Genomic DNA, 27,246 nt, shown 5'->3' on the forward strand with positions numbered 1-27,246 from the left:
GACATTCAAGCTACACTTGACCATAGTCCCAAACTTCTATCTTGAGATACGACCAGGGACCCAGGGCAGGAGCATAAAGGCTGTTCTGTGGTACCTTCTTGGGGAAAAGCCAGCTCGTAACAACAGGAAGTAAGTGTCCAGGCTTCTCAATTCACCTGCCCCCACTGACCCCTGTCAATCACTCCTCTGTCTCTATAGATTCACCTATTCTGGATATTTCATATGAATGGAACCATACGGTTTGTGACATTTTGTGACTGGCTTCTTTCACTTAGGTTAGTATTTTCGTGGCTTAGCCACACGGTGGCGCATGTCAGCACTTCATCCTTTTTTATGGCTGAATACCATTCCATCTTGTGGTATGCCACAGTTTGTTTACCCATTCATCAGTTGGTAGAACCGGGATTCTTTAGAACTCCCCAAAAGTCCTGTCTCTTGTCTAGCTTGGATTGAGCCGTATGCCCTGAAGTGAGGACCTCGTCTGGTGTAAGAAGGTGCGGGACCTCATCTGGTGTAAGATGGGACTTTGCGCAGCACTGGTACTTAGGGGCTCTTGTTGACTGTGCCCTGATGATGCCGAGGTCAGAGTAGAGGTGCTGATCTGATGTATCCCCGTCCACTGAAGCTTGGTGATCTTTCCCATTCAGCCTGGCCTTCCCCTGCCTAGGACTAGCAGACAAGTTCCCAGTGATTTCAGTTGGCTGAGACAAATTTGAATTGAAGATGGAAAGATGGAGTTCTAGGATCTGAGGCCTAAGCTTACCTTCTCCCTTCTTTCACCATCCAGATCCCTTCTGAAGGCAGCCTGGGGGTGTCTTGGGGAGGAAAGTGCTCAGGCTGCTGCCCAGTGAGGCCAGCTGAAATGATCCTCTACTCTCACAGAAGAATTCCAGAGGTGGGGCTCCTCTGACTTCATTCATTTACACAGTAAATATTTATTGAGCAGCTACTATGCACTGGACACTGTGCTGGGTACCAGGTGTTCGACAGTATGGAAAAGTACAGTCAGTTCCTGCCCTTGTCCTAGTGTCCGAGGGTGCAGACTTGAGCCACACCACCTGGGTTTGAATCCCAGCTCTTCTGTCTACTAGCTGTGTGAACTTGTACTTGAAAAAATCACACTAATGTCTCTGGGCCTCAGTTACCTCATCTGTAAAATGGGTATAGTAATAGCACCATCAGATACAGTTCCTAGAGGGTGAAATGAGTTAATGGATGTAACATGCTTAGTAGACAGTAAGCACTGTCTAGATGACAGCCATTGTTATTAATGGGGGGGCAGACGTTAATCAGAATAATCACACGAGTTCACACATGTTTACAAAGTGAGGCCAATGTTCTGAAGGAAAGGAACGGAGGATGTAAGAGCCCTTAGCAAGCAAAGCTCACCCGGACTGGGAGGTCTGGGGCAGCTTCCTGGAGGAGGCAGCATGTGACCTGAGGTGCGTGAGAGGGGTAGGAGTTAGCTAGCTGCAGTGTGCGCGGTCTGGGAGAGTCTTCCCAGAAAGGAGGTGGCATGGGCAAAGGCCCTGTGGTAGGTGGGACTCCAGCATGTTTGAAGGGCTGAAACACCACAAGCAAGGGCTTGCCTTGCTACCAGTGAAGTGGGGCGAGCCAGATCCTGCAGGGACTGTTGATCACTTGTCCTGTGTTGGAGTCCTTAGCCTGTGAGCGGTGCAGTTTTAATGCGGAATAACCGTATTTACAGTATATTTACAATATAGCTCACTTTGGCTGCTGTGAGACAGCATGGGGGAGGGGACCCAGTGGGAATGCGGAGGCCAGTGAGGAAGGAGGTGATTGCTGATGATAATGCAGGACCACATTCAGGGAGCCCCCTCCTCCCAGCAGAGGCGGGAATCCTGGAAACCGTCATGAGCTTCTGAATCCAAGCAGTTGCTCAGCCTTGTGGTCACACAGAGCCAGGCAGCCGCCTTCCGTGTGGGGACCAGGCCCCCCACCTGCACAAAACAGCCCCATCCTCAGGAGGCTAACAGAGCAGGGCTGGCGCAGAGGACCCAGAACACCCAGGGGCCTAAGGCAATCATTTTAGAAGACGGAGCATGAGGCGGCGGGGAACAGCCTGAGGGCTGTGAAGGATGGGGAGGTCGAGACTCCTCTTCGTTCTTTTGGTTTTAATTGTGATCAAACATGCATAACATAAAATTTACCATCTTAACCAGTTTTAAGTGTACAATTCAGTAAAGCACATTCACACTCTTGTGCAACCAAGCTCCAGAACTCTTTTCGTCTTGCAAAATTGAAACTCTGTACCTATTAAACAGCAATTAATTCCCCATTCTGCCTCCCCCAGCCCTTGGCCATCAGCGTTCCGTTTTCTGTTTCTGTGAATTTGGCTGCTCTAGGTACTTCATAGAAATGGAATCATACAGTATTTGTCTTTTTTGTGACTGGTTTATTTCACTTAGCGCAGTATCCTCAAGGTTCATTGATGCTGTAGCACGTGCCAGAATTTCCTCCCTTTCTAAGAGTGAATAAATGTCCATTGTATGTGTAGACTACATTTTGCTTACCTGTTCATCCATCACTGATGGACAGTTGGGTGATTTCGACCTCACGGCTCTGGTAAATAATGCTGCTATGAACATGGGGGGAGAAATAACTCTTCACCTTCCTGCTTTCAGTACTTTGGGGTCTATGCCCAGAAACAGAATTACTGAATCACATGGTGGTTCTGTTTTTATTTTTGAGGACTCTCCATACTATTTTCCATAGCAGCTGCACCAGTTTCCATCCCCATCAGCAGTGCACAAGGGGCCAGTTTCTCTACATCCTTGCTAACACATTTTTCTATTATTTCTCTCTTTTTTTTTTTTGATAGTAGCCAGTCCTAATGGGTATGAGGTGTTTCTTAGCCTTTTTAAGGAGCATAAATTTGCAAAACAAGGGCCCTGGAACACTTGGAAGCTTTGAGTAGCTGATATAGATCTCAGTAGACCCACGAGATTAGCTCCAGAGAGTTGTCTCCCCAAAAGATCACGGCTCTCAAACGATCCTTCTAGAACTTCTTCCCAACCCACATCAGTCTCGTCCTTCTGAATGGGACCACCTGTTCACCAGCAGCTGGAAACCTGTGTGCTCTCCACCTCACTGCTCCACCAGGACCTACAGGGTCTAATCTAACCCTGACATCTTATGTATGTTCACACCTGTGACCCCTCCATTTCTACCCAAGTCAGACCCTCATCACTTCACACCTGGGCCTTCAGACTCCCCCAAGAGGACATAGTCCAAGCCAGATCTTGAAAACAAGCTAGAGCTTTTCCAGGGCCGTTTGGAAAACCAGAAGCCACCCGCCCCCTTTGGGAGCAGCTTGTAGTGTATAATCATTTATTCACTCAAGCAAGTGTGCAGTTCACTTCCCAACTAGCGGTTGAACGAGGCGGAGTGCCAGGCACTGTGCTAGCTACTGGGAGATGCACCAGTGGAACGGACTTGCTCATCCACTGAGGGAGTTTACAGTCATGGGAGGAATGGAGATGATGTTAGTAAAATAAGATCAGGGTACCAGGACAGGGAATGAGAAGGGATCCTACTTTAGGGGTTGTGGTCAGGGAAGACGAGATGCTTTCAAAGAGTGATGTTTAAGCCAAGCCCTGAAATGGGGTCCATTGTGAAAAAGAGGGAGTAGAGGTACCAGGCCAGGGAGGGGACAGCATGTGCAAGGTCCCTGTGGTAGGAAGAGCCCAGTGTGTCCCAGGAACTAAAGAGAAGGGTGGCAGGTGGAGCAGAGGATGGAGGCGGGGAGTGGAGTGAGATGAGTTTGGAGAAACTCACAAGCCTGTGACTCATCTTCCTTCTTCGGCCCATCTGCCTCTCCTCTCGGCACCCTTAGCCTCTGTCCTAGGTTCCTCAGGCTGCTGTACAAAATGACCACCAAGTGGGTGTCTTCAGGCAACAGAAATGTATTCTCTCGCAGTTCTGGGGGCTCAAAGTCTGAAATCAAGGTGCCAGCTCCGAGGGAAAACCGTCCTTTCCTCTTCCTAGTTTCTGGTGGTTGCCATTAGTCCTTAGGGTTCCTTGCCTTGAAGACAGACTACGCCAAGCTCTACCTCTGTCTTCATTTGATCTTCTTTCCTGCATCTGTCTCTCTTCTCATGACCTTCTTCTAGAGATACCCTGGATTTAGGGCCCACCCTAATCATCTGAACCAGTTCCATCCACAAAGACCCTTATTTCCACATCAGGTCACCCTCTGAAGTTCCAAGTGGATATGAATTTTGATGATGGAGGGTGGTGGGGGGGGACACCTTTCAACCCAGTCCAGCCTCCCACCACCCCTTGCTGGGCCGAGTTCAGGAGGCAGCTGCCCTGCGGGAGGAGGCAGTGTGCCCCGGGTCTCCAGCAGCATCTGGAGTGGGCACTGCCAGGAGCCCACTCCGAAGGCAGCTCCTGCACCCCTCCATCCTCTCACCTCTGTGTGGGGACAGAGCTGGCGCCCTTCAGTTCCTTCATTCAACAGTTATTTCTTGAGCACTGACCAACCACCGGGCTCTGGGGGACAACAGGCAGCAAGACAGACAGGGTCCCTACCACGGGGAGCACAGCATCCCAGGACATGGTTCTTAACAAGGGAAAATCTCCCGAGTGATTCCTGGAGATTATCTTTAAAATACCTGTCAAATATCAGGACTCCATCCCAAACCAGTTGAATATAAATTCTTTATGGGAAGCAAGAATCTCTGTATTTTTCAAAGCTCTGCAGGTGATTGGAATACACAGAGAGGGTTGAAGTCCCCTGGTCTGGGGAAGACCTAGACCTTCATCATTTACAGTAGTAAATAACAGGGTGAGGGCTAGGGTGCAAAATATGTTGGCCTCAGTGCTTCGTGGGTGGTCCTATTTGGGAGCCCGATACCAGATCTTTGGGTGTGATATCTCAGCACCCAGCCACTTTTATCCTTTGGGTGTTCAGAGGTGCACATCCTCTTTCCGGAGACCCAAAATCCAGGTGGAGACCATGCAAGGAAATCTCCACCCAGATAATGTGTGCGTCGGAAAGGGCAGATCGGCTCAGGCTGTTGGCCACGAGGGAATTGGAAAAAACATGCCAGTAATTATGCTGTTAACGGTTTTGTTTGCATCTAGTAGCAAAATAATCATTGCCTCAGCCCTGTTGTTTATCCGCCTGCCAGAGCACACGCGGAAACGTGGTTTGCTTTCCTCTTGCAGGCTGTTCTGGGTCGCCCAAGCTGTATTTTAGGCTGGACAGCTTTTTGGGGGTTTCTGGAGGTGAGGAGTGACCCAGAGCAACCCCTGGACATAGTCAGGCTGGAATTCTTGGGGTTCTTATGGGACGCAGATGGAAAGCACCGAGACTTCTCAGAAAGTCGGGTGTGGAGCGCAGTCCTGGCTAACGGAGATAAGGAAGGACGTCCCTGGGAGGGTGCAGGGAGTTCACGCCATCAGTGCAGGAGGTGGCGGAAGCAAAGGCAAGAACGGCATGGCTGTTCCTTCACCCAAGGGATGCTGAAATAAGTGCCAGCTATGTTGTATGTTTGTTGGCTGTTTGTTTGTTTTCCCTTCTTTCATTACTGAAAAAAGTTCAGTCCTGGGGAGAAGAGGTGGATGGTTTCATCCTGAGTCATGTGTCTGTTCTTTGGCCAGCAGGCCTGAGCACTTCGGTCATTCCTTCATTCCCTCATTCATCACATGCTTACTGAGATCCTGCAAGATGCCAGGCAGTGCTCTAGACCAGCGCTGCCCAGTACAACTTACTGTGCGGTTGGAAGTGTTCTCTGACCGCGCCATCCAGGGCAGGGGGCCGCCAGCCCACCCGTGGCTGTTGAGAGCTTGAAATGTGCTTTGTGACACCAAGGAATCAAATCTTAAATGTGATTTCATTTTCATTTAAATGTAAATAAATAGCATATTAAGCAGCATGGTTCTCAGTGCTCAAGATAGAGCAGTGAGCAAAACTGATTAAAAATTCCTGCCCCCATGGACCTGACATTTGTGTCACGGGGGCAGGAATACTTCCACTGGAGAGAATTGCACTGCTCTTAGCAAAATAAGAGAGAGCAGATGCTGCCAGCTCAGAAACAAAGGTGGTCTCTATCCTCTGCCAGTTTGATGGCCTCACCAGATCCCAGACTGACCATGCACTGAATTCTGCAAGGTATTGTCTTCCTAATTTCTCCCTCTCCAGATCTCATAGTCTTCCTCTTGGTGAAAGCTGTCTGCGTGTCCATACACAGGACATTTCCAACCCCGGGCGTCTTCCTGTCCAGTGCATTGAGCATGTTTGCTTCTCGGGAAAGCTTCATTGATATGGCTTGTCCACCAGTGGCCAAGAGCAGGGATGGTGTGCAGTCTGGGATGCTCTGAGCACTTCCAAATGCATCCTGGGAATCTGGACATGAGCCCGGGGTGGCCCACAGTGTGGGTGATCAGCCCTGTGGAGACAGTTACTCTCTCCCTGCCTCCCCCACGCATCTAACTGCAGATGGAGATTATTCTCAGCAGCATTCTAGAGGAACCGCATGTGTGAAAAGGTCAAGTGGGATAAGGGAGGGCAGTCTCTACCCCTTTTTATTGATAACAGCAGAGAATTAAATGAGCAGGAGCCCACAGACAGGGCAAGGTCCAATCGTGGGGGAGATAGATGGAAACTCTCTGGGTTTTATTATGATTATCATCATCATCACCGCCATTATCATTCATTTCCTTCCTCCCACTTGCTGCCACTTTGAGTCATTGCCCAGCCTGGGGAGTGGTCAGTAGTGGACTCTCAAAGTTGATGCCTGGGGAAGCCCTTCAAGATCTGGCAGACCCCGGTGGATTATAATATTAGCTGGCATCTCGTGAGTCCAGTCGGCCCTCCACGTCTGCAGGTCCGCATCCAGGTTGGTTGGACCTGTGAACGCGGAACTCGCAGGTACGGTGGGCCGACGGTCAGGGGCTTGAGCATCCTGCGTTTTCATCTATGTGCGGTGGGTGTGGAGCCATCCCCTGCAAATACCAAGAGACGGCTGTGTTTACTGTGTGTGGGATCCTGGGCCAAATGACTGCGTTGCTTTATCTAAAGTCACAAAAACCCCAGAAGGTAGATACTATGACTGCATCCCATTTTACAGATGAGGAAACTGAGGCTGCTAAACCCTCGTTCTCTCCATCTGGAACGTCCAGACATAAATTTCCGATAAGCAAGAGTGCAGGAGTGCCCATCAGAACCTGAGTCCAGAGCCACCAGCATTCAGCGCTACCGAGCAGCTGTCACTTTCTGCTTTGGTCCCCACAGCATCACCAGGAGTTGGCACAGGGAAGGGCACTGAGGCTCAGCAGGCTCGAGGGACTTGCCCAAGGTCACACAGCTTGGTGTAGTGGGCAAGCCTGGGTTTGAACACAGGTGCAGCTGCCTCGCAAGTACAGCCTCGTTCTGCTCCACTCAGCTGCCTCACCGCGAGGCTGGCCAGCAGCTGACTCCTGGGGAAAAAGCCAATCACAAAACACAGGCCCCAGCACGTGACCACCACGGCCACTGTGGTCCCATTTCCAAATGGGCTGTCTCCCTCTGGCTGATGGAGGATCGCACTTTACCAGTTGTGTTTGCTCTAAGCAAGGATGGAGGAACCAGCTGTCCCGCATTAGCGGAGAACGCCCAGCTTTCAAATTCCTGTGTGATCCCGTTCCCTCTCGATCTCGGACTCTCCAGACCCTTCCCCGAACTGCCGAACTGCAGTGCCGATGGAATCCTCACTCATTTAAACGTTAGCCTCGAGCAGCAAAATTAAGAACGAAACGGCTGCCGTCCCCCTGAATGTGCACAGTTGTTCCACAGCAGAACCGAAACCACGCTGGCGTGTTCTGCACCATCGCTCACTCCACGAGGGCACATGAGCGAACACGTGCTGTCGTCCTGACCTGGATTTGCATCCTCTCTCCATCCCTTACTAACTGCATGATCTCAGGACAGGTGAATCCAAGCTTCCTGAGTCTCAGTTTTTTCTCACCTGTAAAAGGGAGATGATAATGTTACCAGCGGCCAAGTGGGAGTCCAAGCGCTGCCTGAGGTCCGGCTCCGTAGGCTGTCTGGTATGCAGCTGAGTGTGGGCACAAAGGCTCAGATCTGCACCCATGTGCATCCTCATATCTGACCCTTCCACCATCTAACGTTGGGCCCGGGATGCTCAGCCCAACCCCGGGCGAGAGGCATCGTGGAGAGAGAGACAGCTGCGTCTGCCAGGGAGACCTTAGCTTCCTGCATGAATGGAAGAGGCAAAAGGAAAATGTGTGTGTGATCCTGGTCCCAGGTGGTCAGGTGCAGCCCAGGTTTGAGGCAACAAACATGAGAAAAAGTCATGGAATCCAGCTGGGGGCTCTCACCAAGCGGTGACCCAGTCCACCACTAGTACTGTGCCCAAGCCATCTCCCCGACGCTGAGTCATTGTACCATCAGTCCCTTCTCCCTTTGGGTAAACCTAGGAAGGATGGGCAGAGGAGGGGCCCGATGTGACAAGCAAGGCCAGAGCCCCCTCCCCACAACACTTGCCTCCTAGTGTCGTTGTAAAGATGAGAGATCCTGAAACACAGGGCCCAGGGCGGAGTTGGGCATTTATTTCACGTGCTCAAGAAACGATTCTCTTATTGTTACTCTCATAACTAAAACTCCTGCACAGTTATTAATTCTAGATCAAAAACATGGTCTGGCCTTTTTCGTGGTCACTTTCTTTATTGTCTGCTTCTTCCTTCTCTCTGATAATTTATGCCTGTACGCCCTTGTGCTAAATAGAAATGCAGATCGGGAGAGAGAGTGCGCACACGCCTTTGAGGAAATCCAATCATTGGAGTTAAGAAGGCCACTGGCTTGAACTGAGATGTTTGGACACATCTGTAGTTGAGCCACCTGGCCCCCATATCCCCTCCCTGCTTCAAGGCAGTTTTAAGAGAGCCTTGGTGTTTATCAGCCTTCTCAGCCACAGTGGGCTGAAACAACATCCTCAAGCCACTGTAGCTGCAATCTCCTCGAAGTTCAAGTTGGAGGGAGTTTTTGGAAACTTCCTCTGGAGCTCTATAGGTAGACATCCTCTTTGACCTCACCACCCCAACCCCATCCCCAAGGCCCCCAGGCAGTGTCAGAAAGTGCCTTGGACATCTGGACCGGCCCGTAGCCTGGGGGATAGTCACGGAATAGAAGCCAAGTCAGAGAGCAGAGTCTCCTGCCTCCTCCCACTGCCGTCCATCTGAAATGAAACAGCCCCACCTGGTCCACACTGAGCATCTGGAACCCAGATTCTGACCTTGGCCCAGCGCCCATAACACAGCTCAGTTGGAAAGTGGAGAGTGGGAAAGAGAAGGCTGTTTGGTGGTGTTGGCCAGCCTTCCTAGGGTGAGGGGCCAAGTGGAATCCCACATCAAGTGTTTTGTTCCCTCATGGAGCAGGAATGGAAATTGTGTCCCCAAGAGCCACCGGCTGTCTCCTGTGTCCTTTCCTCCTTCCCGAGGGAAGGATTCTCCTCGGTGCAATTTAATTGTGTTCATCAGTCAACATTACTTGGCAAACCCAGCCGGGAGCACAAACATTGCCACCCCTTTCTCAGCGTAATTGTGCTCTTTGAGATGCTGGAATGTGGTTTAAGGCCAAGCAGTTTTTGATTACAGAGTCAATCTTTGTTTAAAAGTTTGCCACCCTGGGGAAGTTTCTAACAAGTTACTTTAAACAATGCGTTCTCTGGACACCTACAGCTAAATGGTCCCATTAATCCAAATTGCTTTGCCGGGATGCGGTACAGCCATTCAGCAACAGGGCAGTGTCCGAGACGGACTTCATTGAGAGCGATGGCTGCAGAACCGAGAGGTGCTGCTTTGTCATGAGTTGATCTTTCAGGAGATGTGCGCTCCCGGGTGTCCCCGCCTCTATCCATCCAGCCCCAGGAGTGTGCAGGGAGCTCTGCTCAGTGAGTGCTTCCATGGTCTCATTTAATCTCTCCGCCGCCTAGTGAGATAGGACTTCATCACCCTCATTTGAGAGGCAAAGGACATGAGAACTCGCCCAAGGTTGCTCACCTACTAAGAGATGGAGCTCAGACTTAAACCCATCCCTGTCCTTAACCACAAGCCAGGGCTTCCCAATTCTGATCCACAGCGTGCCAGATGATTTAAAGTGGTGTGCAGGTGAGGTTTAGAAGATGTCCATATTTATCTATATTAATACCTGTAAGGAAAAGCTAACATACCCCAGATTTCTGAAGCTGAATTTTTCTTTAAAAAAAAATTTGATCTAAATAAGAAAATGTTAACAAAGCAATAACACAAGGGGTAAGTGGCTCTTCAATCATTCAGCAAATATTTATTGATGCCTACTATATATGCTAGGCACTTTGCTGGGTGCTGGGATACAGCCGTAAATTAAGCACTTTCCTGTTGCGGCACATCCATGTTGATGAGAGGAAGAGACAGGCAGATAAGTGATGGGTAATACGTGAGGTGGAAAAGTACAGCATGGAAAGAGAAGGGTGATCCAGGAAGATGCTTTGATAGGTGAATGTGTCAAAAAGTTGTGAGAAAAATGTATGTATGTCCAAAAACAGAGGAACAGCATAATGACAGGGGTCAGTAAGCATTTTTATAAATGGCTGGATAGTAAGTCAAATATTTATTATTTTTAGCTTAGGTTTTGCCAGCCATATGGTCTCTGTCACGAGGACGCCATTCAACCCCTATCGCAATAAGGCAACCATAGACAATATGTAAACAAATGGATGTGGCACTGTTCCAATAAAACTTTATTTATAAAAACATGTGTTGGGCCATAGTTCACAGTCTCCTGCACGAGACCGTTCTGCCCAGTCTCCCACGTTTCAGATGATGGCCCTGCCCAGAACACACCCATCTCAGCCTTCGCAAATTTAGTTCCCCATCCACCCACTCATCCTCCCATGCATGGCCTTTCCTGCATCGTCTCAGATGAGTCTGTCAACCCACGTGCCAGCTTTGATGGACTCTTTGCTTCAGCTTTCAGGACCCTGGATAGAGGAAGAGTGATAGAGATTCCTGAGGCCTTTTGGTCAACCTCCTCTGGAGCCTGGCCGGGGATCCCACCAGCCCTGGGTAGCTGGACTTAACATAAAATAACAGGCTTCTTTTCCTTTATTTTTCCCCAACCTGCATGGCTTACCAGTCCTGAACTTGAGCTGGAAAGAAGCACGTGAAATGCAGCTTGCCCGTTAGTGTTGCCTGACGAGGGCCAGCCAGAGACAAGGCAGTTTGTTCAGAGAGGGTCCTCCGTGACTGTAGGCCTGTCCAGCCCCCCACAGTATGTGCAGCCAGAGCAGATTGTATGTTCTTACCAACAACCTTCTCTTCATAAACCCATCAGAAGTACCTGTTGCCCCTTAACACTGTAATTTACCCTGCACCACCTTCTTCAGTCTGAATCAAAAAGGTTAATGACATTGAATCCTGAGACTCATTGATTTCAGTACTTACCCCAGCTTCCCACTCCCTTTGAAAGCACAAGACTTGTTTATCTTTCCTCGGCTGACCAGGCAAGTTGCTGAGTAATGCCTCAAGGCCAGCTAATTCTCAGAGATTCCCCAGAGTGACAGGACATGTTTTCCTGTTGTGCTTTCTGTAAATCTGGTTGATCTCATGTGGTTCTCCAACATTTTTCTGCCTAGATGTGTCTGGGCGCCCTGTCTGTAATCTGTCCCATGAGTCTGCCACAGGTTGCAGTGTTGATTTGGGAAGAGAAATTTTTATCCAAGATGATGACCACAAAACACATTCTAATGTCAGCTCTAGTTCTTCACTATTGATTGATTCATTCATTCATACAGTCAGTCTATTGACTGACCAGTCAGCACATGCTTATTGGAAACATAAAATGTGCCAGACATTTGCTGTTATTGCTAACAGCCACCAATAGGTTAGTTAACATTCCTGCCCTCATAGATTAGGCCATTAAATAATTACATCTTCATTGCATTGTTAGGATGGAAGTTCACATGCGTATAATATAGGAAACGAACATGCATATAACCTTTTCTCTTCTATGGAATCAGAGAAAGCATCCCTGGAGAAGTGTCCTTGAACTGAAAATTAGAGGAAGAGAAGGAACTAAATGGGTAAAAAGAAATAGGAGACGAGTGTTCCAAACAGAGAGGGCTATGTGTGTGTGCAAAGGCCCTGGGGCATGAGGGAACAGGGCCTGTGAGCAAGTTAAGAAAAGGACAGGATGTGGTAAGAGGATAAACCAATAGAATGAGGCCAGAGAGGTAGGCAGGACCCTGAGAGCCATGTTAAGAAGCCCCAGTTTATCCTAAAAGCAACAGGTTACCTTTGAAAAGTTTTTTATTATTTTTTAAACATTTTTATTGAGTTATAGTCATTTTACAATGTTGTGTCAAATTCCAGTGCAGAGCACAATTTTTCAGTTACACATGAACATACATATATATTTATTGTCACATTTTTTTTCTCTGTGAGCTACCACAAGATCTTGTATATATTTCCCTGTGCTATACAGTATAATCTTGTTTATCTGTTCTGCATATGCCTGTCAGTACTTACAGATTTTGAACAGAAAGTGCCATGATGAGATTGTTTTAGTTCTTAATCAATTGCTTGGCAGTGGGGAAAAAAGGAAGGAGGAAAAAAAGTAGAAAGCTATGCCAGGCTGCTGGAGGAGGGGAAATCGAATAGCTAATACTTTCTGCTGGTGGATATGTACATTATAGCCCAGGTAGTCACTTTCCATCAGACTAGTCCCCCATGTTGTTTCATTACTGTTATTGTCTCTCCCTGTTGGGCCTTCCTGCAGCACATGGCATTGTTAGTCTCCAGGCCCCTGGGTTTCCTGGAGAGACACCGTAAGCTGGAGTTGGACCCAGAAACCCTTTTTCTCTCATCTCTGTTTGGCAGAAATTTTCCAGGACTCAGGCCATGGAAAATGTAGCAGAGGGATCAGAATGTGCATCTGGGGAGTCAGCAGGGTCTGAATCCAGTCTGGCCCATTTACTGGTCAGGAAACCTTGGGCAAATTGCTCATCCTTTCCATACCTTGGTTTTCTCATCTGTTAACTGGGAATGGTCACAATCACCTCCCTCAACCTTTACTGTGAGGATGGAGCTGTGAAATGACATGTGGCCTGCCTGGCACAGAGAAAGTGCTCAGTGGTGGCAGTAGGGTCACCCAGAGTGACAAATCCACTAGGTGGACGGTCTCATGAATGCAGAAACGACACCTGCTTTGCTTAGGTTGTGTCTCTAGTGCCAGGTGCAGTGCCCGGTGCACAGGAGGGGCTCAGTGAGGCCTCACTAAAGTAAGAAATGAAAGAGCAAACAGGTGGTCCTTGGCTGTTCCATTTAACACCTCTGTGGCCGCAAGTGCCTGTTGCCACTTATTCCCAAGTGGGCAGAAGACTCACTGATCCTTTATTATATGTTTTTCACTTCCACAATTATTAAAAGCAACTTTGGGTTGTTTTTTTTGTTTCCTGGACTGAGGACCAGTGGAAAGGTTTTGTCTTTACTTGTTTCTTTCAGCTAGAGGCATTTTCAGCTCGCTCCACCATGCAAATGGAAAACATTTCAAAGAGCGGGAGAGTCAATTTCCCGAGAACAATGAGCCGTAGTGGGTTCTCGTAAATCCTAAAATTGGCTCCGTCACTTCTCCCAACTCGGAGGTGCCGGCACAGACACAGAGGGGCCGCCTGTGGGGGCCCAGCCAGCCGAGGGATGGTGACCTGTCGCACCTGTCCGGCAGCCTGCTGGCTTCCTCGCAGTCGGGAGAGAGTTTGGATCCCATGTGATCCCCTGATGTCATATGGCAGGTATCTAAGCTGTCCCCATCTCCATGAGAGGGAGCTGGGAGGCCAGCATGGAGGCTGCCTGCTTGCTCTCCAGTTTCCCCAGCCAAACCATGCTGTCCAGTCCTCCGGGTCTCTTTGGCGAAGCTCGGGCTCTGAGGTCAGGCGATCAGGCACGAATCACTGCTCCTGCTGCACGTGGACTGTCTAACCTGGCACGAGTAATTTAACCTCTCTGTACTTCTTCTTCTGCAAAATAATAGTACCCACCTCATGTGGTTGTCGGGAAGGCAGAATGAGAGTCAGTATTTACCAGGTGCCTGGAACGTGATTTGTACCCTCAGGAGTCGTCATCATCACTGGTACTGGATGAGGTACCCAAGCTTCGAGAAGCTTAGTTTCCTCCACTGTGAAGTACAGTGAATGCTGCCCACCTTCTGGATGGGTTGGAGGATTGAGTGAAGAGTGTGTATGAAATACGGGCGACATACCAAGTACAATTATTCGTGTAGCTACGTTATGACTTTTTTTTCAGTTTGAAGTTGTGGGCTTCTGCTGGTGTTTGTTTATTGTGATGAAATTCATATATCATAAAATTTCCCATTAGTGGCATTTAGCACCTTCACAATGTTGTGCAACCACTATCACTGTCTAGTTCCGGACATTTTAATCATTCCGAAAGGAAACTCCGTACTGCGTTAAGCAGTTACCCTCTGTTTCCCCATCCCCCGGCCCCTGGCAATCACCAATCTGCTTTCTGTCTCTATAGATTTACCTATTCTGGACATGTCACATAAATGGAATCATACGATGTATGGTCTTTTTTTTTGGTCTGGCTTCTTTCACTGAGCATCATTTTACAAGGTCCATCATGTTGCTGCCAGGTGTCAGTATCTCGTTCCATTTTACGGCTGAGTGATACTCTGTTATGTGGATGGAACTACATTTGCTTTATCCATTCATCTGTCAGTGGACATTTGGGGTGTTTCCCCTTTTTGCCCACTGGGAAGAGTGCTGAATATTCACGTACAAGTTTTTGTTTGAACACCTGTTTTCAATTCTTCTGGGGTTTATGGTGGCTTTTTAGCATACGTGGTCCAGCTATCTAAGAAAAGGAGGAAACAGTAAGAAGATCAACTACGAAAAGAGGGATTTTGGCTTCTGTATCTGGGTTTCCTTTTTCGGCTAAGCTCAGCTCTTTGGTAGCCAGAGTTTGCTCTTGGCTTTGTTCTTGCACTCCTGGGTCCTATCAGTGTCCCACAGGCCTCAGCTCCCCCTGGAGAAACCCCTGCTGACCATGTGCTATGTGATGTGCCTAGGGAAGCCAGCCAGCCATCCTTTCCCTGCCTTAGAGGGGATAAGCCAGAAGCGCTCTGGGATCATCAGCATTTCCTGTGTGCGAGGCACTGGGCTAAGCCTTTCACACACATGATCTCATGACTCAGACTAGGAAACTGAGGCTCTGAGGGATAAAGGAACCTACAAGGTCACACATCAAGGAAGCAAAGAGGCAAGCTTCAAACCCAGTCACCCGATGCAGAGAGATGTCCCTGCAGGACGGTGGCACGTCTGGCTGCACCTCACTTGGATTCGTCTCAGCTGGACCTGCCCACATCTCTGCCTTGGTGTGGAAGGGATTCTCTGTGAGTTTGGAAATTCCATCTCAGGGACCTGGCGCAGCCTCGGGGATTTTATTCAACCTTTGTCCCTCTGTATATTAAGCAACTATTACGGGCCAGACATTGCCAGCCAAGCATTTCTCAGTTGGGGTTCCTCATCTGAACCTCAAAACTCAAAAAATGATCAGCGTGACTATGTTCTCAATTCTTGCAAGGATGGAACATAACTAGTACCATTGCTGATGCATGGGAGGGAAGCTAAGCCAGGACTCACAGTGGATGCCCCGGGTACCAGGGATCCGTTCTCCCAGAGACTTGGTCTCAATCATCACTGAACAACTCCAGCATCCAGAACAACACCTGACAACACAGTAGGTATCACATAAATGTCTGAATGGATGAGTGGGGATATAGTGATGTGAACACTCATCTATCTAGTACACATCCTGTTTTACAGTTTACAATACAGTCCTCTTTTATAAATCCAAACCATTTAAATCATCAAGGACCCAGCACTAAAATAATTCATCAATAATCCATGAACGTTTACAAGCACCTTTCCAGCATAGCCATGTGTGAACAGATATGATGTCTGTTAAACAGACTTCTTTTCCTTAAGAAACACTGTATCAGTCACTATAAGAACAAAAGGGGAGAAGGACTAAGCTATTACCCCTAATAAGCACATCAGGAGGGACTGTAAATGAATAACCTTTATCCAAGGAGCAGGATATATGAGCGTGTGGAAAGTCTAATAAAATCAGGGCTTAAATACATGCACCCCAATGTTCACAGCAGTGCTATTTACAGTAGCCAAGACATGGAAGCAACCTAAGTTTCCATCGACAGAGGACTGGATAAAGAAGTTGTGGTATATTTATATGATGGAATACTACTCAGCCATAAAAAAGAATAAAATAATGCCATTTGCAGCAGCATAGATGGACTTGGAGATCATCATTCTAAGTGAAGTAAGCCTGAAAGAGAAAGAAAAATATCATATGATGTCACTCATATGTGAAATCTGAAAAAAAAGAAAAAAGAAAAAAATGACACTATGAACTCATCTACAAAACAGAAATAGACTCGCAGACATAGTAAACGATCTTATGGTTCCAGGGGGAAAGGGAGTGGGAAGGGATAAATTTAGGAGTTTGAGATTTGCAAATATAAACTATATAAAAATAGATTAAAAAACATAAATGTCTTCTGTATAGCACAGGGAACTACAGTAACCTTTAATGAAAAAGAATATGGAAACAAACTTATCTATGTATATGTATGCCTGGGACATTATACTGTACACCAGAAATTGATACATTGTAACTGACTATACTTCAATTAAAAAAAAATCAGAGTTTAAGTTACCTCCATTGAAATGGGACATACAACTTAAAGTGATACCAGTGGTTGAAAAAGCTGAATGAATGCATGGCTAAAGTCAGAATTCAACAAATATAAAAGGTAAAGGGAGGAAGGGAGGGAGTGAGAGAGGGAAGAGAGGAAGCAGGGAGAGAGAGACAGAGGGAGGGAGGGAAGAAGAAAGGAAATTTAATTTGCATCTGCAGTAGTAACACAGCTAATACTTATTAAGTGTTTACTGTATACATGCACCCAGATGAAGTGCTTAACCTAAATGCATCAATCCTTTTATCCTCAGAACAACCCTAGGAAACATGTCCTATTGTGTTTCACGTTGTTCAGAAGGCATGAGTGCTGCTCAGAGACACTGTATCTGCACAAGGTCGGACAGGTGGTGAGGGCAGAGCCCCACCAGTCCTGCTACAGAGGTTGAGTCAGATGTTATTCTCTGCCCCCCTCTCCACCTAAAAAAAAAAAAATTGGAATCTGAATTGGCTATCTTCTTTCATGATTTTTGAACTTTTATTTTTAAGCTACTAAATCTTCTTTTCTTAATGGAAACTTCACTCAAAACCCCAGTGTAGTTGACAGCGGCTCCTCTCTGAGCTGTCCTGAGACCCCACCAGCCCAGCAGAACCCCGGGCTGCCCCAGACACAGCTCTCAAACCACTGATCTGCATGATAAGTTCTCTTTTAAAACTTTTCCAAGGTTTGCTGTTTCGGGACTTGTCAAATTACTACCTTGGAGACTGTGTCCTCTGCTTCAACAGCCTGATTTCTTTATGACTTTCTCATCAGCCCTGTGAAATAACAGAAACAGGCTCGGAAATCTGTGGGTGAAGAATTCACTGGGTGCAGCGTGTCCTGATCCTCCAGAATCTCTTTCGAGCCAAGAACCTGTGTCTGCTTGAGGTCTGCAGGGGTGGCTGCAGCATTTGTTTTTCCATGGAGGCGTGTGCGGCTTCTCTTGTGTGTTGCAGTGCATTTTGACCCTGTTCCAGTACAGACAGGCTAGGAAAGCTGGCAGGCTGCCAGGGTGCTCGGGGACAGTCAGCTGTCCTCCAAGCCAAGTCTTACCCGGGGCTGAAGTGGGAACTGACCTAACCCTGAAGTCCTGGGAGATGGAGAGCCTTGTTGTATCTCACCCCCAGCAGAATGCAGACTTGAATCCTAGAGAAGTCTTAATAATCATAACAGCAGCAATTAACAGCTAACATTTTAGCATTCTGTGGGCTAAGCTACTCAACCTAGAGTGAGCCCTGTTGCTGTGCCCTGCCCACCAAGCCTTATCCCACTTCTGGCACCAGTTCTGTATCAGCCAGGAGCGTTCAGCTGCAAGCAACAGTTTTAATGCCCTGTTATTTCATTTAATCCTCATTGCAACCCTGTGAAATGTAGGTATTGTTACCATCCTCAGTTTTCAAGATGAGGAAATTGAGCTTCAAATAGCTGAAATGACCTGCCCAAGGCCACACAGCTAATAAGTGGTAGGGCTAGAGCTTGGACCTACATCTCTCGGCATTATTTTAGCCACTCCAAATCGTGATGTGTTAGTGTTGGTGCGTTAGAGACCATCCATCTGGTGAAACTGGAATGGATAAATTATTACCATGGGTCATTGCCATCATTTGAATAAACCCAGAGGAATGTGAAATGTTGTGAAATAGCTGGTTTTAGCCGTACACACAGAAAGTCGAACTTACTAATGCAGTTCAGTTTGGATTCGTGGTCATTTACACTCCAGCCCTTGCCAGTTGAACTGACACTGAGCTGGTTCTTGCAAAAACAGGCAGGAGCTGACCAGTCAAAAGATATAGGAAGGGTGGCCCCAGCATAGGGGACAGTATGGAAAGGCCTTCATTCTGGAATGCAATACACATGGGTTGAGCCATTCTGCGGGCCACGCTGAAACGGGCATGAGGACCCAAAGAGAAAAAGGCATGTGGCTGCTCAAACCTGCCCTGTTTCAGGCCTGTGCTGGATACTCAGAAAATAGAAGTGAATCCAGCAAGGCTCACGTCCTCGGGTAGCTTGCAGTCAAGGAACTAGAACATACATAACTCTAATGAGTGATAGGAACACAGGCATGTAAGATTTAAAACGCCGCGTTTTGGTGGAATGTTAGTAAAGGCTGGGAACGCCTTTCCTCCAACATTTCTAAGCAAAGATTTAAGAAATGCCAGCTCCCATTTACGAAGAAAGTAGCAAAGATCAGAGAGAAATTTCTGCAAACACCTCTCTAAAAACAGCTTTCATTGCAGCCAAGTTTTGGGTTTTGCACTTAAATCACATTTACTTTTAAGATTCCATCTTTTGATGTTCTCCAAAGCAGGCCTTGTCTTGTCCCCGCCAAACCAAATCAAGTAACTGGCTGTGATCAGTTGCTGTAAAGGGATGCGGAATCTAGTTAACCAAATGTTCTGCTCATTTGAGATGTCTCGTGGCATATGAGGACAACCAGATTTCAGAGAATTAAAATACAATCAAATAGACTTCACACACACACACACACACACACAGAGGCTGAGTGGCAATTCAGTTCTTCATTCACGATTCCAGCAGTGTTCTAGGGTCAGGCTGGGCCTCTGGGTGCTGATTCTTGTCAGTTACCTTTCCGTGCCAGCCGTCTGGAGCAAGAGTTGACATGTTAAGAGTTCCCACTGATGGGATGTCAGATAAACTGCCTCTTAGAGTGGCTTATGTATGTTTAAAATGAAAAATGTGTGTCTCCTAAATGTTCTGTGGAAGCGCTGAGGCTTTTGAGAAGTGGTTTTCCAGTTCCTGCAAATGCAACGAGCATGTTTTAATTCTGTGTCATTTTCACCAGTAACAAAAAGATAAATCTGATTAGAAGTAACTGGATTTTATTATCCAGGTGGTTATCAAGCTTGCTGCCTGCCTGTGTGGAGGGGAAGAGCTGGTGCCTCCAGAATGCTTTGTGATTTAATTCACCTGGTGGTTCACCCCCCATCCCGAGAATCTCCCTATTTGTCTTGCCTTCCCCACCAGCCCCACTACTCGAGGACAGAGACCATGGCCGCCTTACCCACTGCGGTCCCAGGGGGCTTGCATCTACCTGTCAAGGTGGGAAATCCTGTCTCCTAGGAGAGCAAACAGAATTTGCAAAGTCTTAGAGTGATGAAAGAGCACAAACATTTAGAGAGCTTCAAGTGATCCTGAAGACTGAACGGGCAGGGCCAGCTCCTGACCCACTTTGCAGCCTTGCTAAGGAGCTAGGACATTGTCCCTCAGAGGATGGAGAGCCATTGAGGATATTAAGTAGAAGAGGGGGCGCGATCACTTACATTTTAGAAGATCTTATGGCTGTTTCTTGAGGATGGATTAGAGCGGGTTGTGGGAGCTGGGGTGGCACTTTCTCCAGTTTACTTTTCCTTGGGTGCCCAACTGTGGCTGCATTTATGCCCACGGCGTCCAGGAAGAATTACAACGTCTAGCCGTCCCTGTATCCTAGCACACGAGTCTCACTGTGAACTTCAACTACATTTGAATCAGGGCTTGCCTTCTCTTATCTGCCTTTGGCTCTTGTCTCTTCTTCAGAGAACACTAAACTTGACCTTTCCTCTTGTTGTTCTGGAATTCTGGCCTTCCTGAGAGATTTCCTAGCAGACAAGAAAACTTCAGTAAGGTCCCATCATGAACCATCCGGAGAGTCGAGGACAGAGATGCCAGTGTTTCTCCTCAACCCCCAAAGAAATAAACCTTAAGGAAAAGTGGGTCCAAATCCATTTGTAAGATGCAGTGTAGTGAGAGGAATCAGGTGGCTAGGGTCAGATTTTGGACAAGCACCACAGAAAGGCCCCCCTACCCCCCAGACAGAAGGTTTTATCTGTATCAACTCCTGATGTGCAACATTGTACGTTCGATGACAATGCTGTTGGAAGGAGTAGGAGGCTTCAGGAGGGGGCTGTGGTTTCTGGTGGGTGTTTCCTGGCTCTCCTTCTAAAGAAACGGAACGCATGCCTGCAGCTTATTCACCTTGAGGAAGCAGAATGGAAAAGAGCCCAGACTCAGTCAGAGGTCCTGAGGTCCGAATCTCTGCCCCTCCTCTTCTAAGACTTTGGCCAAGCCCTTATATCTGTGTTTCCCACTTTATTCACATAAAAACCGTACCCGCTTGATGGGGTTATTGTGAAGTTTAAAGAGGAGGAGGAGCACGTAGCACTTTGCAGGCAACAAAGGGCATGTTTTCTGCCATCGTTATTATTAAGTGTTTTCTCATTGCCCCACGACTCCTCCAGGTCAGAGACATAGGGAAGAGTGTTCCTGGCAGAGGGAATGGAATGGGCAAAGGCACAGAGGTAGAGGTGAATGACCATGCTCTCTCCCTTTGTGGGCTGAGCCCCTTCTGTGGGGTGGTCCTGTGCTGGGCATCCGTGAGCCCCGCATGCCTACACGTTTGTTAAACACACCAGTGAATATCTGTTGAGCACCTACTGTGTGTCAGGTCCTGGAGGAACAGAACAGAATTAGACCCAATGCCTGCTTGCCTCATGACTGTAGCCAGACACCTGAAAAGTATCTACCAAGGTTGCCCTACTGAAAATCGGTGCTGTCAGCAGACAGATGGGCATCAGCTGGAGACAATGGTTCTTTGCACCTTCTACACCCATGGCTGCATGACAGAAGGCTCATGTGGGTCCCCCTGGTTGTTGGTACCATGGGGAAGCCAGAAGACCTCTACCCAGGCCTGGCCAGTCTGTGCCAAGAACCCACCAGCCCCTCCCCATCCACTACTCCATCATCTTCACAGTCTCCTTCTCCCTCCCTACACCGCTGGTGGCCAGCTGTCTTGGTTCCTGTGTAATGATGTGAGCCCCAGCCATGCCCTCGACTCTTGGGACAGCCTCAGTTTCCAAGTGTATCTTGCCGAAAGCAGAGAGAGAAGAAAAAGCATCCTTTGCACAAACAGTTTCACATCTGGGAATTGAATCCTACCGAAATCGATCACCCTCACATATGGAAAGATGAATCTGCGAGGATGTTCATAGGAGCAATATTTGTAAGGGGTGGGGGGTGGGGACAACCTAAATGTCCATCACTCGGGGAATGGCTGTGCCCATTCCATAGGATTCTGTGTGGCCATTAAAAGGACGGCATCTACCTGTATGTGTGGATTAGACAGAACAGCAGGACGTATCATTACATTAAAAGGCCACGTACATGCCTGTTCCCGTTTCTATAATTTAAAAAATGGATGTAAATATTGTAGCATCTGCTTCATAGGATTGTCACGAGGAATACGTGGGTCAGTAGGTGCCAAGTGCCTAGAATAGTGTGTGACCCACATAGTAGGCACTCAGGTGTTAGATATGATTGTTACCTTTGCTGTTATTTCATTCTCTGTCTTGCGGTAGCCTGAGTTTCAATAACTTTAAAAGTACAGGAAAGGGTTACAATTGGCCTTCCCACCATCATGGTCTTCTGTCCTCTCGGGGTCATCATAGAAGGATGGAGTATGACATTTCTCCTGGGGTCACATTATCCCTCAGCAGATCCATGTGCCTGGGGTCACAAACTCAGCTTGGTTTGCCCAGAACCATCTGATTTTAAAATGAAAAATTCTGTGTCCTGGACACCCCCTCAGTCCTGGGCACACCAGGACAGTTGACCACTCTCCGTACGCCCCCGCTGGCCCAGTTGCTTTAGGTGGAATACAGACAAGTAGTCATCATTGCTTTTCACACGTGCCAGGAAAAAACATTTAAAACAGTACATCAGAATGGAATATTACTCAGCCTTAAAAAGGAGAGGAATTTTGACATGGGCTGCCATGTGGCTGAACCTGAGGGCACTGTGCCAAGGGAAAGAAGCCAGTCACAAAAAGATGAATGCTGTCTGATCCCACTTATACATGGTTCCCAGAATTTAATGTATCTCTGAATATGACTGGTCACAGAGACAGACAGTAGAAGGGTGGCTGCCAGAGGGTTGGGGGGGAAGTGGGGAGTTGTTTAGTGGATTCAGAGTTTCAGTTTTGCAAGATGAAAAGATTTCTAGAGATGGATGGTGGTGATGGTTGCAGGACAAAACAAATGTACTTCGTATGACTGAACTGTATGCTTAAAATTGTTGACATATTATGTCTATCTTACCACAGTTTAAGATTTGGAATAGAAAGGTACATCTGCTGCCACAAATAGCATTGCCTGTGGTGATGCTCAGGTGGTATTAAATTGAACACACATAGAAAGTAACTGTGCAGATGATTCACTAGTGGAAGAAGTTGGGGAAATACTGACAGAACGTTCTGAGCTCAGCTGGAAGGTACTCAGCCTCAGGCCGTCAGCTTGCCCGAGTCCACGGTCCTCCGTCCACTAACCCTCATGCACGTTTCTGCTCCACAGATGTCCTGCCTGCCCACTGCATCCAGGAAGCCTAAATCCGGTGCCCTCTGGGGCTGCACATACCCAACAGCATCAGGGGTTTGAAATCTTGAATCCTGACATTCACGAAAACTCTGTGCTGAATTTGGCCTTCGGACTGTCAGCTTCCCCATTAGCTGTGAGCGCTTCCGGCAGAATCTAAGCATCCTGTGTGGGGCAGGGGTGCTAGGGCACAGTGTGGGGGGCAGGAGGGACCCAAAGGACAGCAGTTGGCTCTGAGCTGGGCTCCTTCCAAGGGAGGCGGAGCAAGCTCCATCCCCTCCCCCACCCTGCCACATGCTGCCAGCAGACAGGTGTGACTGACTGGGCTTCTAGGCACCCAGGGACCTGAGAGCTGTACCCCTTCCTCCTGTGTGTCTTCATGCCTAGAACCAGATGCATATCCAACACTCAGGGCAGTCTGGTGGCCCTCTGGCAGCCAGTTCCTAATTCTGACACCAGCCGGGAGACTGTAGACTGGGCCCTTCTATGGGGCGCTTCCCAAACCATACTCTGCAGAACATTTGTGGGAAAAAAGCAAGCCTTCCAAGTTCAAATCAGGTCTTTATACTGCTGTCCCCAGTTTAGAATGTCTTAAGCTTCTGATGTTCACGATGGCAATAATAATACTATTAAATACCAGTTAACCTTTATTGAGGGCTTACTCCAGGCCGGATGCTCCTGCACGGGTCTCACATGCATTATTTCATTTAATACTCCCAACACCTGAGGCTTATTGAGATGAAAGTAACTTGGCTGAAGTCTGGGTTCTCAGCAAGAGACCATGGGGAGAAGATGAAGAAGGAAAAAGGAAAAGAATTAACTACCAATATTCATGCCTGACTTAAAGGAGCTCTCCTTAAACTTTAAAGGGCACACACATCACCTGGGAGTCTTGTTAAACAGCAAATTTTAACTCAGTAGGTCCTGGGTGGAGCCTGTGATGTGGCATGTCTAATGGCAGTGGGTGATGCTGCCAGGCCAAAGGCCAGGCTCTGAATAAGGAGGCCTTGGAGCACCTGTGCGTTCTCTCCTGTCCCTGGGATGGAATTCATTCATTCATTCACTCATTCACTCGTTCACTGGCAGAAGGCCCCTCTAGTAGTGAAGAAGGTGAGCTTTGGTGTTTGGAGCCAGGTTCTGCACTTTTTACTAAATGGGCATTTTCTGAGTCTCAGTCACCCATCTGGAAAGTGGGAATGAAGATTAAATGCAATAAATTGTGGCAAAAATCTGCCCCAGGGCCTAAAGCGTGGTGGAACAGTCCATAAATGCTGATGGTTTCCGAGTTTATTGTACTATTCATGTGTATTTATTCCTGTCAACCAAGGTTCTCATGCTTCCAATTTATTTACATTAAAACTAATGTACTTATTAAAATAAAGTATTTACTTAAATTTTTATTGAGTTATTTCCACAAAGATGTCCCAGTGGTTCCAAAGGCTACAGGGATGAGTCCCAGGGTCCCCACCATGAACCAGAGGGACTGGCATAGACGTGTCTTCTGATAATTTCCACAAAAGGTGGAAGGAAATTGGGGAGGTGATGGATACCAGTAATGAGTTGTCGGAACCACTGGGCAAGTGAGTCCACTGGAAAGGAGTGAGAAATGCGTGTGAGGGGGAGAGAGCCAGAGAGAGACTGGAACTGGGTGAAACAACAACAGATCACAAGCTGTTAATTATCCGGAGGGAACTAAATATTATGCAGGCAATTACCGGCAGGCGTCTGCAAGCCACAATAGGGAAATGTGGTCCCCAGCCGAATTCCGTCTCCCCTGCAGAAGGGCTGGGGGGCACAGATTTGAGCCTGCAGGGCCAGCTCTCCACTCAGGGGTCCCCTCCTGGTCCAGCCAAGCCAGGACCCGGCGCTGGGCTTTGAAAATCGGCTTTATCCACAAGCTCTGGCCTGAAATCTGCAGCCCCCTCCTCCTCCGCCCTCCCTCCCCCAAGATGTCATCTTTTGAGAAGATTTCATGTGGAAGCATCGCTAAGTAAATTCGCTAAATGCCTATTCATCCCCGTCAGATGGGGACTCGGTGAAGCGGTAAATGTGAAAATGGCCCCAGCTCGCGGCCCTGAAAGGCGCTTTCTGGGGCTGCCAAATGGAGCCGCGGCCGCTGACCCTGGGAGGCCTGAGGCTTCGCGAGAGGGGGCCCCGGGAGCCCCGGCCCGGCCCCTTCAATCCTCCCACCGAGGCCGCTGAGAGGCCCCTCTTTATTATTCCTGCTGCCAGGGACCCATTCAGAGGTTAACTTGTCCCTGCATTCATCAGGACGACGATAATGAACTGTCGCAGAGTAACGAGAGGGTTGGTAAATACGAACCGCAAAGACGGGGAGATGGACCAGGCCTCTTTAGGGTTTGGAAAGAGAGATTGCTTTCCTTTCTTTTACAGGCGGGGTTAGTTCGCACCTCTGCAGGAACTTTGAGAGGCTCTCTGCTCCCCGTAACCGGGCGCGAGGCTCGCGTGGGCTTCACCTCTTCTGCGGAGATGCTCCACGTGCGGCCGGACACGTGGGCTCGGCCTTTCGTGTGCGTCCCTGGGATTCACCTCTGCGCGCATCCGCAGGGCCGAGCTTTCTGCGCTGGTGCCGGGCTGCCGTTGTAATGCAGACACACGGGGCTTTTCTGGCGCCTGCCGCCGCTGGAACCGCCAGTTTGGAAGTGGTGTTGATTTCAGTACTAGGACGGGGATGTCGGCGGCGCTCTTTCCACCGCAGCGTCACCTAACGGCTCAGTCCCCGTCCTCTGGAGTTACGAGTTGGTCAACAGGAGTCGTCCAATCAGAGAGCAGGGGCTCGGAGTGGCGCTACTGCGGGTGATGCGGAGAAATGAGGGAGAGGGCGAGGGGTGCGGCGGCCCCGACCAGATGGTGGGAGGCCAAGAGCAGAGCAGCTGGCATTTATTGTGCACCTACTGTGTGCCCTACAAGTCCACCCGATTATCCATCAGTGTATATGCCCAGTGTGTGCAGGGCAGCCAGATGAAGGCCTCCACTCAGAGGTTAGATGACTTACTCTAGGACACACAGCTGGGTCAGGAGTGGAGCTGGGATCTGTCCTCAGACCTTTCTGCTTCTAGAGCCCAGGCTTGGCTTTCTAAGGTACCCACTTGCCCCCCGACCCCCAAAGGTGTAGCCTCCATTCTATTCCCAGAAATGCACCTTCACCTTTTCTACCAATTTGAAACAATGGTTAACCCTTTCCTTATAAGTAAAAACCCCTGAGCAGAGAAGCCCGGTGATAAAGGAGCTGTCACTTCAGCACCGTTTACCTGTTTGGGTTTATTCAGCGTAAGAGGCGACTGCATTTCTGGCAGATGGAGACCCATGTGACTGTCTTTTAAAATACTGTCACAGCTGTATGCACAAGCTGATTAGCTGTGACTGCACTGCTAGTGCCAGGATTGATGGCGATAAATTTGGGATAACAATGCTGGGAACGATGTCACCCATTTGTATCGCACTTCATATTTCTTAAAGCTCTCTCAATCAGTAGCCCAGCTATTGCAGAGCACTTGGTATCTGTTCATTCATTCATTGATTCATTCATTCCTCAAAATGCATTTGAAGGAGTCAGTTCAAACTCATCTCACCTTGAGTCATTCATTTGTCCAACAAACATTAATGTACCTCCTACTATGTGCCAGTGATGAGCAAGTTTAATTAGCTTCTGTCCTCATGGAGCTTACATCCTAATGTAAACAAATTCAGCACTTTCAGTTGGTGATAAGATTAGGATGTAAATAGAGTGATGTGATAAGGGTGAGGGTGGGGGAGGCAGGTGCTGCTTCAGGTTGGGTGGCCAAAAAAGCCTCTTGGAAGAGGTGACATTTGAAAGGAGACCTGGATGACAAGAGCAGATGTGGGAAGATTTGGGGCTAAATTTCCCAGGCACAGCAAGTGCAAAGGCCCTGAGGTTACTCTGTATCTGGCATTGAGGTATTCACTGATGCCTTACTGTTTGCCAAGCCCAGTGTTGGGCACTGGAGACTCCAAAACAAATTAAGATACTATGCTTATTCTCAAGGAGTTCACAGCATATGAAGTATGTAGGAGACAAACAAACAAACAGTCCATTTTAGTGGACTGGGTAAGCTTGGTGATGGCAAC

The 27,246-nt window shown here is 48.2% G+C and overlaps 1 protein-coding gene across 1 annotated transcript in view; it reads left to right on the forward strand.

Moving 5' to 3' along the window:
* XYLT1 (xylosyltransferase 1) overlaps positions 1-27,246 on the forward strand; it is a 287,011-nt gene that overhangs the window by 217,415 nt on the left and 42,350 nt on the right. The window lies entirely within an intron of this gene.

The sequence above is a fragment of the Vicugna pacos genome, chromosome 18 (genome assembly GCF_048564905.1).
Source record: "Vicugna pacos chromosome 18, VicPac4, whole genome shotgun sequence".
NCBI classification, from domain to species: Eukaryota; Metazoa; Chordata; class Mammalia; order Artiodactyla; family Camelidae; genus Vicugna; species Vicugna pacos.